This window comes from Mustelus asterias, chromosome 15 (assembly GCF_964213995.1).
Source record: "Mustelus asterias chromosome 15, sMusAst1.hap1.1, whole genome shotgun sequence".
Lineage (NCBI taxonomy): Eukaryota > Metazoa > Chordata > Chondrichthyes > Carcharhiniformes > Triakidae > Mustelus > Mustelus asterias.
In genome coordinates, this window is record NC_135815.1 from 30,643,705 (window position 1) to 30,659,399 (window position 15,695).

Consider the following 15,695-nt stretch of genomic DNA (forward strand, 5'->3'; position numbering starts at 1 on the left):
GTGACTCAAGCCGGGAATCGAACCTATGTCTCTGGAGCTGTGAGGCAACAGTGCTAACCACTGTGCCACTGTACCGCCCTAAATAAACTGTTCCCTTGGTAAGGGAACAGCTGTCCTATTTCAATCATTACGTGGTTTCCAGTTTGTCAATTTCTCAGCGCTTTAAGCTTGCGCCCTGGTCTTATCGATCCTCGCGAGTTTCAAACACCTCAACACTGGCCATTAAAATCAGATAGCAGGGTTAAATCATCCTTTAATTTTGCATATGTAAATCTCAGACGAGTTAAAGGTGGAAGTGGTGGGGTCATGATGAGTTTCCGACACAGCAGTATGTTTTGATGTTTTTAATCATCCCAACCCTGCACAAAACCGCCACCCAACACCCACACTGCACACCCTACCCCACCCCTCAACTCTTTCACCCTATAAAGTTAAAATTCTTCCCTTTATTTCTTTTTTCTGTATCTGATCTGAGCACATGGACTGCATGGAGGTTATAAAACAAGGATTCTTTTGACTCCGAGAAACAAACTATTTATAATGGGCATTCTTGGCTGACACTCCAGATGTACCAGGATACTGTCAAGAGCTGAACTCCTGATCTCTGACCAGCCAGGTAGCAGAGTTCACTCAGTAGAGCTCCTATTCCTAATTTCTTGTTGTGGTGGTTTTAAAAGATAGATTGCAGGCCTTGAAGGTTCAAACAAACAAAGAGCTTTTTTCAAAGGGTGTTAACACTCCAAGCTGCTCAGATAGACAGCCCGTTTGCACGCGCAAAAGGCCGATGGTGTCACCAGGACATCACGTGATCAGTCCCTAAAAGTGCCCTTGTTCCAAATCGAAACAATACGAATACACAACACTTTCCTCAGAGGTTCCTGCAATGAAACACAGTACAATGTTAACAATCAAAATTCTCAATATAAGCAATTAATAAGCACAACAGTCAGTAAGTTAGACATTTCGGAGGAAGTTGATTCCTGTGTGGTTGTCGGTAAACCTCAGACGTCAGCTTTTTCGTGTTGACTGCAGCCTCTGGTGTTTGTGGATGTCGTCCGTGGTTGTCTTCACTAGAGTCGATGTAGAGTTTGGAGATTGACTTGGTGTTCTGAACTGAGGTACTGTCTTCCTCAATTGTTTCAGGTATTGTCAGATTCTCAGGTATACAAAGAACAGCACAGGAACAGGCCCTTTGGCCCTCCAGGTCCGTGCCAATCATGATGTCCTAACTCATCTACAAAAGAAACCTTCTGCCCTTACTCGGTCCGTATCCCTCTATTCCCTCCCTATCCATGTACCCAGCCAGGTGTCCAGGCCTTCATTTGGCATAGTTTGCTGTGGACTCTCCATTGATTCTGTCTCTGCTTCCTGTTGCCAAAAGCTGCTCTGCATTTCTTCTCCATGCTACATAGTCTCAAGTTTGTACCATGGTGCAGACTGATCCTGTCTGTGCAAAGGCGATGGCAGGTATGCACTCCTCACTGGCGGTATGGTTCCTTGTCAATACTTCTTAATTTTGATGAAAAGCACAGTGCTTAGCCCTGTTCTCACATTGTACAACCTGACCTTGCTGTTTCTTTCAAATCTTCGATAGACCGACTTCAGAACCTGACACGAGATTCACCTCAGCCTAGTTTAATTTGATCTTTTCCAGCGAGATTCTCCCCACTGTTGCTGGATAATTTCCTTTGATGATGTGCAGAGACAAGCCTGCGGTCTGTCCTTTCAACTGCACATTTCACATTGATACAGTCCCGTAATCAACCACTTCACCAGTATGGGATTTTAATATTATCTTCGAGAGTTTCAAGGCAATGTTATTATACGTTTTTCTTGGTAAGCAGTTTCTGGTACCAATGAAACTGTTGCTCCAGTGTCTACCTCCATTTTCACCCGTTGTCTATCCAGTAAAGGAGTGACCCAGTAAACCAAGAATAGTCAGTACGTTCAACGACAGCTCATCTTCTGACTGTGATTCTGGTCTTCTTTCACACCCTTTTCGTATAACATGGGTACTTTTTCCTCTCTTGGGTTTTCCATATACATGCGGTCTTTGCTATTTATAGTTCTTGCTCGGAATTTGTTGTTTCTCTCTCCAACAGGCATATTCAATGTGCCCCATTTTTCTCTTTTCCCACTGATTTTCTGCAATTGTTTTTCGGATGTCTACAATGCTGTCAGGCTTTTTCCACTTTGTCTTTTGGGGTGGCTGCAAGTGTGGTCGACCACCTCGTCACCAGTTTTCTATGTGGTGGTTTTAAAAGATAGGCTGCAAATCTCAAAGGTTTAAACAAACAAGGAGCTTTATTGAAAGGATGTTAACATTGCAGGCTGCGAAGATAGGCTGTCTGTTTGCCTGTGCAAATGGCCGATAATGTCATCAGGATGTCACATGATTGGTCCCTTAAGGTGCCCTTGTTCCAATTAGGAACAACATGAATCCACAACACCTGTGGTTATGTGAACCAGATTATGTGGTCTACCCGACTCAAAAGGAACCTTCCTCTCCTGTTCGCTTCTCAGGCGGTGTGGTTAGATCTACAGCAGCTGCATGCCCTTCTAATTCACATTTCCTGTTCTCTAGCCACTGTCAGAGGCTTTGACCTGCTCCATGCATGGCCTTGGCTCTTCCGCCCTGCAAATCACAAGTCCCGCATTTCTGCTTCTGCTCCTTGATGCTGTTCTCTCTCTCTCTGTCTTTCCTTATGGCTTCTGGCTGCACCTTTTCTTCACCCCACACTCCGGGTTTCAGACTCGGAACCTTCTTCACCCCAACACTCCAGGTTCAGACTTCGAACCTTCTTCACCCATACTCCGGGTTTAAGACTCTGATGCACTATCAATAAGGCGAAAGACTACCGATATGCCAATATAAGTGTAGGCTTTTATTCACAACAGAATCAGGAGCAGATCCCAACAATTAACCGACCTGGACTGAACAAGGGGGAGGAGACAGCCACCTTTATACTAGGTGCTGAGGGGAGGCACCAAACTGGAAGGGGATGTGTCCAGGTATGACAAACACACACAACGGTGGTCCATATAGGACAAAGGCACAACTGAGGTCCACCACAGACTCCCAACCTTTTCACCCCACATTCCGGGTTTCAGACTCCAAACCCTCTTCAACCCCGAGAACAGAATTCCTCCAGTTCATCCCAACATCAAGAAACTGCTTTTTGATCTCGCCCTCAAGCCTGAGCTGATATGAATATCCCCCTCACTCCAAGTTAATTGAGTGATAAAAGAGTGCTTGTTGTCAGACTGCTGTCAGAGATTTCGACCCCAATACCCACCTTCCCTGCCACTGACAAATGTAAAGAGGTAGTAAAGGCAAAGAGAAATAAATAATGCCCAATCTGTTTATGGAATAATGCTATATAGATAGAAAGGCTCAGATGCATTCTTTTGTCAATGGCTTACGTCATGTTATGCACAGCAATCTGTGCAAATATATTAAATTGCGATTTTCTCCTTGCAATATGACCTGGAAGATCAAAGCACCAGATTGTTATCAAAAGAGAGCCCTAAAGGGATCCATTTGTTGCTGATAACATCCCTTAAAGATTGGGTGATTTTCCTTTCACATGAGACCTTAACTTTTAGCTTTATTATGCGTATGTTGAATGAATGATTTCATTTTTCCAAGTGATATTTGCAAGACAAAATGCCGTGAGCTGTTTCTCGTGGCACTGAACACATGTTGTTGGGAGGGGAGGGGAAAGGTAGGGTTCGTGAACCCACTCCGAAGATAAATCAGTATTTTTAATCAGCGTTCCTTAAGGAAAAAGCAGAATCATGACTCCACCAGATTATCAAGGAATATCTAGGTCTGTGGTTTTGAGTTACTTCAGCAGCTTAATATAGAAACACAGTCAAGAAAATTAGAATCGCAAAAATCTCAAAATAGCCATATCCTGTTTAGCTGGAGTTCTTGTGCTTTTGTGATAGTTATCTCCAATTAATAGACTCTGCTATAGTAAAAGCAACAACAAATCAAACACATCTTTGACAGCATTCAAATTCTTGACTGTACATAATCTGAAAACAATGAGGGCCAAAATCTTTGATGAGTGTCTTTCTGCAAATGTCAGGAAGGAGGGAAGGAGCGATGTTTTGGTGTTTGTGACGTTGTCACGGGCTAAAGCAAGCACTTTTTCCCCTTCTGTGGGACAGGAAGGAAGGGAAAAATGGCCTCCATCTGTGCTACCTCACACTCATATGATTCTCTTCTGAAGACATTGACCCACACGGGAGAAGGAATTTGGGAATTTAAGGCGCCATCGGATTTAGAGTGTCAGGTGACATTGGCCTTTGGATCTCGAGTCCCAAGATTAAGATGATGGACTCAGCTTTTAAAAGAAGGAAATGACAAAGAACAAAGAAAATTACAGCACAGGAACAGGCCCTTCGGCCCTCCAAACCTGCACCGACCATGCTGCCCGACTTAACTAAAACCCCTTACCCTTCCGGGGACCATATCCCTCTATTCCCATCCTATTCACGTACTTGTCAAGACGCCTCTTAAAAGTCACTACCGTATCCGCTTCCACTGCTTCCCCAGGCAACGAGTTCCAGGCACTCACTACTCTCTGTGTAAAAAATCAGTCTCGTACATCTCCTTTAAACCTTGCCCTTCGCACCTTAAACCTATGCCCCCTAGTAATTGAAATTGCAGAGTATTAAACTCATGGACACACCCTGAGCCAATCTTCAAGAATGCAGGCCAGTTGGGGAAGTCCACTTGTCCACACCTGTGGCACCACAATGTACAGTTTTGCCATGCTGCAGTCTGTCCTGGAGTGTAGTCTGCAGGCCAAGCTACAGCAGAGGCCAAATCACAAATGCCAAGGGACGTCTTAGCTTCGCTAGTGACCACTTTGCAGAACACCATCAGTCAGCCCACATGACCCAGACCTTCCTCTTGCCTGACATTTCAACTCAACACCTTGCTCCCATGCCCACATGCCCATTCTCGCCCTGCTGCAATGCTCCAGTGAAGCCTAACACAAGCTGGAGGGACAGCACCTCATCTTTCAATTAGGCATGTTACAGCTCTCAGGATTTGACATTGAGTTCAACTGTGACCTTTCTCAGAGAACGTAGAACAGTAGAGCACAGGAACAGGCCCTTCGGCCCACAATGTTGTGCCGAACATGACGCCAAATTAAACTAATCCCTTCTGCCTACCCTTGGTCCATATCCCTCTATTCCGTGCATATTCATGTGCTTATTTAAAAGCCCCTTAAACACCCCTATTGCTAAACCCTTTTTAAAAAATCCCATGCATCTTTTTGTCTCAATGTAAAAGCACTCCCTTCCCCCACCACTATTGCATATGCTCAGATTGCTGACGTAAAGACCCTGGGTGCTTGAGTGGAGAAGGCCTTCTGGTCCAGCATTGACAAGTTACAGACTTGGTTTGACTTCCTGGCAATCATGCAGAACTATTTCCCATGACAGGAATGCACTTACATGATACTCCTAGCATAGCAGCCTACATCATTCCTTCTATCAGACTGCCCTTGCAGTAACGACTGCACTAGCTTCTTTTCAGGACTTAGCTGACTGGGAGATCTCAGCCATTAAAAATCTCCAAGAACAATGCACGCAGTCGCTTCCTCAAACGTGCTTGATTTCCAAAAACAGAAAATGGACTCCGTAACATCACCACACTTCATGTTTAACTACGATCACCCATATTTGGACAGGCACTTCCTGCATCAACCGCAGATGACACCAAATTGGGCAGATGGGTGAGGATAAAATGTGGCCGGTTCCTGTCATTCCTCACCATCATTTTTCCCCAGGACTGCCTACCAATCATCCGTGGGTGGTAGAACATGTCTGGGGGTTCACCCATTTCTCTGGTGTTTCCTCTGACCTTCTACCAAAGTTATTGTGTGGCAGAACTCTCAGTGAAATCCTACCCTGTAGTGTTTACATGTGTACATTTCCCAGCAGCGAAGCAGGAGCGAAGCCTATTTTTCCCATATCTACCCCAGGAACTCTGAGGTCAATTGCAACACACCCGAATACTATTTTTGAATGAGATTACATATCTCAGCACATACTTGGTTCATTTCCACACTCATTAACAGAGCCATTAGAGGAGCTATTATGCAGTCAGTTATTAAATAATTAAATAACGATTTGTGGTGCAGTTAATCTATCATTTTAATAGGACCGTGTCAGCGTCTTAGGGAGTTTTCAAGCAGGTCTTGAAAGCTGAGTTGCACAGTTTTCTTATCAGATTGTTCCATTGCTGGTCTTATTATAACTGCTTACTCTGCATAAAGAAATGGTCATGTCTTGAAGGACACATTACCAATTATAAAAGACTAACTAATAAAAATAGAGTTTGATTCTTTTAGTTGCTGGTGTCTGGCACATTGGTCTACACTGTGCATCAAGTTATGATTGATTGCAGGAACGAGGCAGAAGATCAATGCTGAATATGATCAAAATTTGATATGAGCAAACTGGGGTTTGGACCATATTGTGCATTTTAAGTCCTTTTTATGAAATCTGGATTAATTCAAACCAAAGTAAAAGAATCCTATATAAAAATGATAGCAACTGGTACTTAATTAGTGTCTTGAACATTATAAAATATCCCCAAGGTGATTCAAAACAATATTAACAGACGAAATTTGATACCATGTCACGTAAGGAAGCATTAGGACTGGTGTACAATCGGTTTGGTCAAAAATATAGGACAGAATTTTATGCTCCCCCAAGGTGGGTCCTGATGCTGGATGGGATTCTCCCTAGGAACCTGCCCGCCCATACCCAGATACAATATCACGCTTGGGCAGGCAGAGCCTCGGGCCCACCCATTCACCTATTAAGGCTCTTCAGAGGCCATTTAATGGCCTTTTCCTGCCCAGTCTCAATTTTTAAGCTGGTGGGAGCGGGTGCAGGTAGGGTGAGAAAGTGACAGAAAATATCTTCCCATCTTGGGTGGGAAGTGGGAGGTTGCGCCTCCCTCTGAAGGCCCCCTCAGAGTTGGAGAACCCTCCACTCCGGGATGATGGATCTCCACGATCCCCTCCCTGCTGGCCCATTCTGCAACTCCATGTTCGCCCCAATAAATCCCCCCAATCCCTCAGGGCTTCCCCTACCTTCCTGTCCCTGGGATCCCCAAGACTTACCTTTCTGATGGTTCCAGGACTTAGTTCCAGGCAGAGAGTTGCTATACCACTTCTGATCACTGCAGCGCTGCACCTAGCCAGCTTGGAGAGCTGTCGGCCAATCTGATTAGGGAACAGTTCTCATGAATGGGACTTTCTTCCGAGGGTGGATGGATGGCTCGGACATTGCGAATCAATGCTCAAATGAGCGTTATGTGCCGGCTCTTGGGATGGCGAGCATTGATCACTCGCCATCCCTAAAATCCCACCCACAGAGTTTGAGGAACATCCTGAAAGACGATGGAGAAGTAGAGAGGTTTCTGGAAGTAATTCCAAAGCTTAGGATCACCATGACGAAGTTATAGCCATCAATGTCGGGGACGCAGTGGTGTCATGGTAATGCTACTGGACTGGGCATCCATTGGCCAAAGCTAGTGCTCTGCTAATGGCAACTGGTGGAATTTAAATTCAACAAATCAATCCATTCAATTAATGAATTTTAAAAAATATAATTGAAAGCAATTTTCCATAAGATAAGCTTGAAATGCTGTAAAAGGTTGTAAAAATCCCATCAGGTTCACCAATACCCTAGGGAAGGCAATCTGCTGTCCCTTACCTGGTCTGGCCTATATGCGACACCAGACTCACAGCAAAGTTGTTGACTCTTAACTGTCCTCTGAAATGGCCTGGCAAGCAATTCAACTGTAGCAATTAGGCATAGACAGGTAACAAGTGCTGGCTCAAGCAGCGACATCCACATCACATGAGATAAGATATTTTTTAGTGAAAATTGAGCTTGGTCAGGGGGCCAGGATTGGAGGGGGATGAGTTCTTAAAGAGTTGTAGGCTTGGAAGAGGTTATAGAGACAGGTTAGGGTAGGACCATGTGGTATAATCCCCACCTTCTTCCCAGTAAAACAATCTGGGCCCCTTCATTTTACCCAAAGTTAAAGGCACAGTCCCAAAATGTAACCATCTTATAAGCCTCATAATTCTAACACATGGAAGGATTGAATTCAAGGCTGTCAATTTTAAATTGCCTGACCTGACAAGGCTGGTCATTCTAGTGAATTGGCAGTTATTTGATTTTAAATTAAGACCAAGAGCCAAGACACAGGTATGAAATAGTAGAAACTTAAAGCCGAATAGTATGTCTCACTGTACGGTGTTTCTCAGACCAGGCAGGTCACAGCATTATCAGAGGAATGCTAATAAGTTTATTGAGCGGAAACCACAAATCATAATGCCAGGCTAAAGCTACAGCACTTTGAAACCTTTTTTCCCCCCAGAAATATACTTTATTCATAAATTAGTGAGAACATCACAAAGATCCCAAAATAGCCATCACATAAAGCAATAATATTTAGGTTTTTTACACACATCAAATAACACTCTCGAGATGCTTCAATACAGTAAAGGAAACATTTCAGACATGGTCTTACAAATGTTGCCAAGTTATTTTAAAGGTTGTCTACATAGAAAAAGTTGCAGTCTGAGGTGCTTCGGTACAACTGAGATACATGCAATATTCACTTTATACCTGGTCCTCTTGGTTCACAGTGGTTGAAAAGTCTTAGACAGCGACTTTCCCCATTGCGCCTTTGCAGCAGCTGCCCCAAGCTTTACTGCATCCCTCAGCATGTAGTCCTGGGCTTTAGAATGTGCCAGTCTGCAACAATCACCTCTTCCATGCTTACCATCCAAGGCCTAAAACACTCATTCCAGGTTAACCAGCGTTTCACTTGCACCTCTTTCAATTTGGTCTACTGCATTCGCTGCTCCCAATGTGGTCTCCTCTATATCGGAGAGACCAAGCGTAGACTGGGTGATCGCTTTGCGGAGCACTTTTGGTCTGTGCACAATCAGGACTCTGACCTTCCAGTTGCTTGCCATTTTAACACACAATCCTGCTCCCAGGCCCACAAAGATGTTTACAGCATGGAAACAGGCCCTTCGGCCCAACTTGTCCATGCTGCCCTTTTTTTAAAAATCCCTAAGCTAATCTCAATTGCCCGCATTTGGCCCATATCCCTCTGTACCCATTTTACCCATGTAACTGTCTAAATGCTTTTTAAAAGGCAAAATTGTACCCGCCTCTACTACCTCTGGCAGCTCGTTCCAGGCACTCACCATCCTCTGTGTGAAAACATTGCCCCTCTGCACACTTTTGTATCTCTCCCCTCTCACCTTAAACCTATGCCCTCTAGTTTTAGACTCCCCTACCTTTGGGAAAAGATATTGACTATCTAGCAGGAACATGTCTGTCCTTGTCTTGCTGCAATGTTCCAGTGAAGCTCAACGCAAACTAGAGGAACAGCATCTCATCTTCTGGCCAGGCACTTTACAGCAGTCTGGTCTCAACATCGAATTCAACAACTCCAGATGATTAGCTCTACCCCACCTCCACCCCCTTGTTTTCATTTTATTTATTTTTAACTGTTCTTTTATTTCTTTATTGTCTTTCTTTATTTTTCTTCCCCCCGCAACTCTTTCCCCCCATTTTATCCCCCCTTTTCTTACTTTTTCTCCCCTTTGCTTCCCCTTTCCCCCTTTTTCTCAATTTCACCTCTCTCCCACCCATCTCTCCCCCCTCCCCCCACATCTTCATCTGTCACAGCTTACCCTCTGATTTCAGCTTCTCTGCGTTTGGCCATTCACACCTTCTATTCTCTCTATGGGCTGCCATTAGCAGCCTTTCCCCTTGTTTCTGTGGCTATAACTCACCTTCCATTCCCTCACCCTACAGTATAAATATCTCCCACTTTCTATGCCTTTTAGCTTTGACAAAGGGTCATCTGGACTCGAAACGTCAGCTCTTTTCTCTCCTTACAGATGCTGCCAGACCTGCTGAGATTTTCCATCATTTTCTCTTTTGCTTTCAGATTCCAGCATCTGCAGTAATTTGCTTTTTTTTTTAACTCAGTCGGGGACAACTCTTTATACTGGAAGAGCAACAAATTTCAGGCGGACCAAAGAGCGTCTTTCACCGAGTTGATGATCCTCCAGTGAATCACCTTTTTTGCACCTTGAAGCCATTTTCCCAAATGCATTGCTGAAAGAGTGCTGCATTGTCACAGATCTCAGGCTTCAGATGTGAGAGGCAGAGAGGAGCTTATTTGGATATGCCTGTTCCCATTGGCATAAAAGAAGAATTCTCCTGTGGTCAGGACCATCAATCATCCCTCAACAAAATACATGTTAAAAAAAATATTTCATTCCTCTCATTGCTGTTTGCTGGACCTTGTTGATGCAGACTAATTGCTATATTTGCATGAGTAACAACAGTCACGCACTCCAAAAATAGTTTGCCAACAAATGACAATGTAAAGCAATGCTTTATAATTGGAACAAATTCTTAAGAAAGCTCAGAAGGTGTGATTCTCTATTGTGTACAGTGTCTAATCTTTAGCAATGTTTGCATGACAGAGCCCACCACCAATTGAAATGCTGGGCTTTTCTGAAAGCAAATATGGCAGCCAATTCTCCGCAAGAATGTTCCCCAATTAGAAAATGAGACAAATGATTGGTCAATAATTTATTTGTTATTGTGAAGTGCTTTCATCAGGAAACAGAGAGACTCGCTCTCTTCTTCAAATAGTGACATGGCATCTTATGTTTGTATCAATCTGAAGACAGCATGGCGGCACAGTGGTTAACCCTGCTGCCTCACAGTGCCAGGGACCCGGGTTCGATTCCCGACTTGGGTCACTGTCTGTGTGGAGTCTGCGCGTTCTCCCCGTGTCTGTGTGGGTTTCCTCCAGGTGGTCCGGTTTCCTCTCACAGTCCGAAAGATGTGCTGGTTAGGTGCATTGGCCATGCTAAATTCTCCCTCAGTGTACCCAAACAGGTGCCGGAGTGCAGCGATTAGGGGATTTTCGCAGTAACTTATTTGCAATGTTAAAGTAAGCCTACATGTGACACTAATAAATAAACTTAAACCAGATCTTCACCTGAAAGACTGTTGCGTAGAGTGAATCTGGATTGTGCACTCAAATCTATTACTTATATTTACCAGATGATTTGCAAAAGAAAACTTGTGAAGAGTGCAGACCGGCTGAAAAGTTGAAGTAATCAAGCATGGCCAGAATATGCAGACGTTGTTTGCGGTGATGTAATTTTTCCTGCACTGGCATTCACAAGCCAGTAATTCAGATCTGAACTGATGCTGTGTAAATAACCTGAAGAATCTGCCACAAGGCAAGCCAAAATATGGTCACATGGAGGTGATGCCACCCATTTAAACAGCACATCACTCATACATTAAAGCAGTTCACAAAGCCATGATGAGCTGTAGAAAGCCGGAATACCAGGTATAACAACGTCCAGCAAAAAAGCCCAAAGACTAGCATTGTATTGAGTGGGCATTGGTTGGAATAAGGGGCCTGAGACGTCACAGGAAATTTATGGGAGCATACCTTGTCCTGGGTTGGCATGAGGGGCATGAGAAGGATCTTAAAGGTTCCCTCCTATTGTACATGAGGTGATGTGACTCTTTGAAAGGCTGGCATGACTCCATAAAAATGCAGAGGTCTAAGACATTCCTATCTCTTCAATGCAGCCGGCCAGGTTGGGAGTGCAAGATGTGGGCTCATGATCCAAACCAGCCAATACCCTTAAAAGACACTCCCGAAAAATCAGAAACCTCAGAGAAGAGGTCAGGAATGGGTGGCATGGTGGCACAACGTTTAGCACTGCTGCCTCAGAGCTCCAGGGACCTGGGTTCGATCCCCAGCTTGGGTCACTGTCTGTGTGGAGCTTGTACGTTCTCCCCGTGTCTGTGTGGGTTTCCTCCGAGTGCTACGGTTTCCTCCCACAGTCCAAAGATGTGCGGGTTAGATTGGTTGGCCGTGCTAAATTGCCTCTTAGTGTCCCCGGGATGCGTAGGTTAGAGGGATTAGTGGAGTAAATAAGTGGAGTTACGGGGATAGGGCCTGGGTGCGATTGTTGTCAGTGCAAACTCGGTGGGCCAAATTGCCTGCTTCTGCACTGTAGGTTTTCTATGATTTCTATGAATCCTAGAGTTGAGGCCTTCCTGCAATTTTTAAAGTGTTGCCAAATCATCCCGACTCGGTGAAAATCCAGCCCTGTGCATTTTTTTCTCTCTCTCAGTCAGGACTTGGTATCGGAAAGGAAGAAGACACTAGGGCCTTAGACAGCTTGGGAGTTCATCTTGCATGTACACAGCGGGGTGGATCTCTGCCTCACGCCAAATATTCTGACAGGGACTGGGGTCACCAGTGGGTGCATCTGGCTCTGAACCCATGGCTCTTGGACCCTTAGAGTTCGTTAGATAGGCAAACAAAATATACAGATAGTTATCAACAGGTCTCATACACACCACAGGTAATTTGCTTCCTGCAAACTAATGAAAGGAAATAAAGATGGAATAGGAAAGTGAAGCAAAGGGAATGGGATCAATGTTTGTCTTCACACAGTAATCTGGCAAAGTAAGTGTTCACCAGCCCATTATAAATTTCAAGGGTTTTACATTGTCCCAAAACAGGAGGGTGATCTGCACCACCAGATTCCTGCTCAGGATCTTGCAGTTTCGACTAGCACTGTCAAAACCTGCCTAAAAAGTGAAGGAATTTTGCTTTCACGGAGCGTATTGCATGACTTCGAGATATCCCAAAGCTCTTGGCCATCAATGAAATACTTGGAAATCTAGACAGACATTAAACAGATGGGGAGGTGGGCCAAGCAACAGGGCATTTCAAATAGCCCAGGAAGTTTCCCACTGACTTCCCCCGCCTGAGCTGGCTTATTGCAATCTTAAAATGCAAATAAGATATAGCCCAAAACCAGTAGGGTCCTCCTTTAAATATGCTCCAGTGACATCATCAGGGCCCGACTGCCATGTTAGGCCAGAGCCTGGGTTTGAGGAGCACCGGTAGCTTCCCTATCAGGGAAGTGAATCTAGGGTCAGAAGAGGCTCAGCAGATTTACGTTATAGAGTCATAGAGTCATGGGGCAGGATTTTGAAGCCGTGCTGGCCCCAAGGGCGGAAATTCCCGCCCAAAGTCAACGGACCTTTGCATGGTCTGCCCCCCCCCGCGCCCCCCCCACCCCCGCTATGATTACCGTAGCGTGCAGGACGGGAGAATTCTGCCCAGAGTCATACAGTGTAGAAAAGGTTCTTTGGCCCATCGAGTCTGTACCAGCAATATCTACCACTAAAGGCACGCGAATCCCATTTTCCCGCACTTGTCCCATATCCTTGAATGTAATATTATTTCAAGTTCTCATCCAAACACTTTTTAAAGGTCGTAAGGCTTCTGGCACTCCAGATTCTCACCATCCTGTGTGTGAAAAAGGTTTTTCTCAAATCCCCTCTGAATCTCTTACCCCCGACCCTGAAACTATGCCCCCTCGTGATTGACCCCTCAGCCAAGGCCAATAGCTGCTCCCTACTCACCCTGTCTATACTCCTCCGTATGTTTTTGAAAACTTTTTAAAAAGTTTCCTTCGGGGCTAGGAGGAGTGGAAATGTTCCAATCCTGTTTGAGCTCCATCTTGCCACTATCAATTATCTTAGTACCAGGAACTGTTCATTGAATAATGAAAAGCAAAAAAAAAATTTAAGAAAGAGACGTGGCAATACAGCTTATATAAGAGTTCATATCCTTGACTGGTTTGTGGTCTTATGTAGTTTTGCCTGAAGTGTCTACTGATTTAATGGAGATTTTACTGCAAAGTTGTTTGACTTGCTTGTTTTGCTCACATCAGATTAAAGCCTCGTGGCTTCATTTCCTGTTTACTGTCCTGTTTCGTGGAAAATTTAAATTGGTAGTTAAATTGCTGTGCTGGGTAAGGAATAAAGCACTCAGACTGAGCAAGGTGGCTACGGCAACATACTGCCCAGACTGCATTGCAGGTAATTTTGTTCCCTCTCAAGTCAGCCAGCTGAGCACGGAAATGTCAAGATTGAGTCAAACAACAACTTTGGCCAACTGACAAATCAATTCGAAAGGATGGAAATGCATTGGAAGCAGTTCAGAGAAGGTTACTAGACTAATACCTGGAATGGGTGGGTTGTTTTCGGAGGGAAGGTTGGACAGGCTCGGCTTGTATCCATTGGAGTTTAAAACAACAAGAGGTGGTTTCACATGAAACATATAAGATCCTGAGGGGTCTTGACAAGGTGGATGTGGAGAGGATGTTTCCTCTTGTGGGAGAATTTAGAACTCGGCGTCACTGTCTGAAAATAAGGGGTTTCCAATTTAAGACAGAGATGAGGAGAATTTCTTTCTCTCCAATGGGGTGGCAGGGTGACACAATAGTTAACACTTACAATGTCAGGCACCTGGGTTCGGTTCCAGCCTTGGTTGACTGTGTAAAGCTTGCACATTCCCCCGTATCTGCGTGGGTTTCCTCCGGGTGCTCCAGTTTCCTCCCACAGTCCAAAGATGTGCAGGTTAGGTGGATTGACCATGATAAATTGCCCCTTGTCCAAACATGTGTAGATTAGGGGGATTAATGAGGAAAATACATGGGTTATGGGGATAGGGCGGAGGTTTTGACTGGGTAAGATGCTCTGCTGGGGAGTTGGTGCAGGCTCAATGGGCTGAATGGCCTCCTTCTGCACCATATGGATTCTATGATTCTGGTTGTGAGTCTTTGAAACTGTCTTCCTCAAGAGAAAGTGGAAGTTGCAGTCTGAATATTTTTTAAAGCAGAGGCTTGGATAGATTTTTGATAAGCAAGGGGGTCAAAGGTTATCAGGGGTCGGCGGAAATGTGGAGTTGAGGTTACAATCAGATCAGCCATGATTTTACTAAATGGCAGAGCATGCTTTAAGAACTGAGTGGCCTACTCCAGCTTCTAAATTGTATGTTCCTATGTTCATACAATTCCTCATTGGACAAGTTTAGGAAGTCTAGAATTCTAACATGTATGGTTCAGGGATTACAATATCAACCTAAAAGAGTCTATTTAAGGTCAATTCTGAATGGCCAGTAAATTTATGGATTGTTTAGTTAGTACTGAGCTATATAAACCAGGAAGGTTCAAGTTTCAATCTGTACTGATATAACCTAGCTTCTATTTATTACTAAACCAGTATCGACAAACCATCTATTGGAAAATATGTCTGTGTGGATCTGTGATGTTATTCAGTAGCCAGTCAATACTCAGTCTGATGTACAAATGTCTACTTAAAAGATTGTGTTGATAGGAATTATTTCGGTCTCAGGACCGTTTAGTTCCTGGAAAACCCAGAGATAGCCACTTCTTGTTATTGCAACACCAGGTAAATGTTTCAATTACAGAGAATGCAAACAATGTATAAACACTACACTTAGTGCAGCATAACCTTTACTCAGTTTTAAATCTGGTTAAAATATAACTATGATTAAAACATGTTAAACCTATATTGGCAAACAAAATTTCCTTCTGTCTATTGTCTCAGTGACTCATTCTGAGACACTCCAAATGGAATACATTTTAAAGTAGCGACAAGTGACTCTGATCTACAATATCAAGGACCTGTGGTACTTCTTTGTGCAGTGTTCAATGGTTTGACAGATCTGTGTTTATTGTGTTCATCGGCTCTCTGATCTTTGT

The 15,695-nt window shown here is 44.2% G+C and overlaps 1 long non-coding RNA gene across 2 annotated transcripts in view; it reads left to right on the forward strand.

The window, feature by feature from the left end:
• The first annotated feature begins 1,027 nt into the window (after positions 1-1,027).
• LOC144504431 (uncharacterized) overlaps positions 1,028-15,695 on the forward strand; it is a 37,405-nt gene continuing 22,737 nt past the window's right edge. The window contains exon 1 of one of the 2 annotated variants that reach the window (XR_013499630.1): positions 1,028-1,118. This is a non-coding gene — a long non-coding RNA (uncharacterized LOC144504431). Of the gene's footprint in view, positions 1,119-15,267; positions 15,382-15,695 lie in introns of those variants that run through there. The other variant, XR_013499629.1, reaches the window with a different exon arrangement.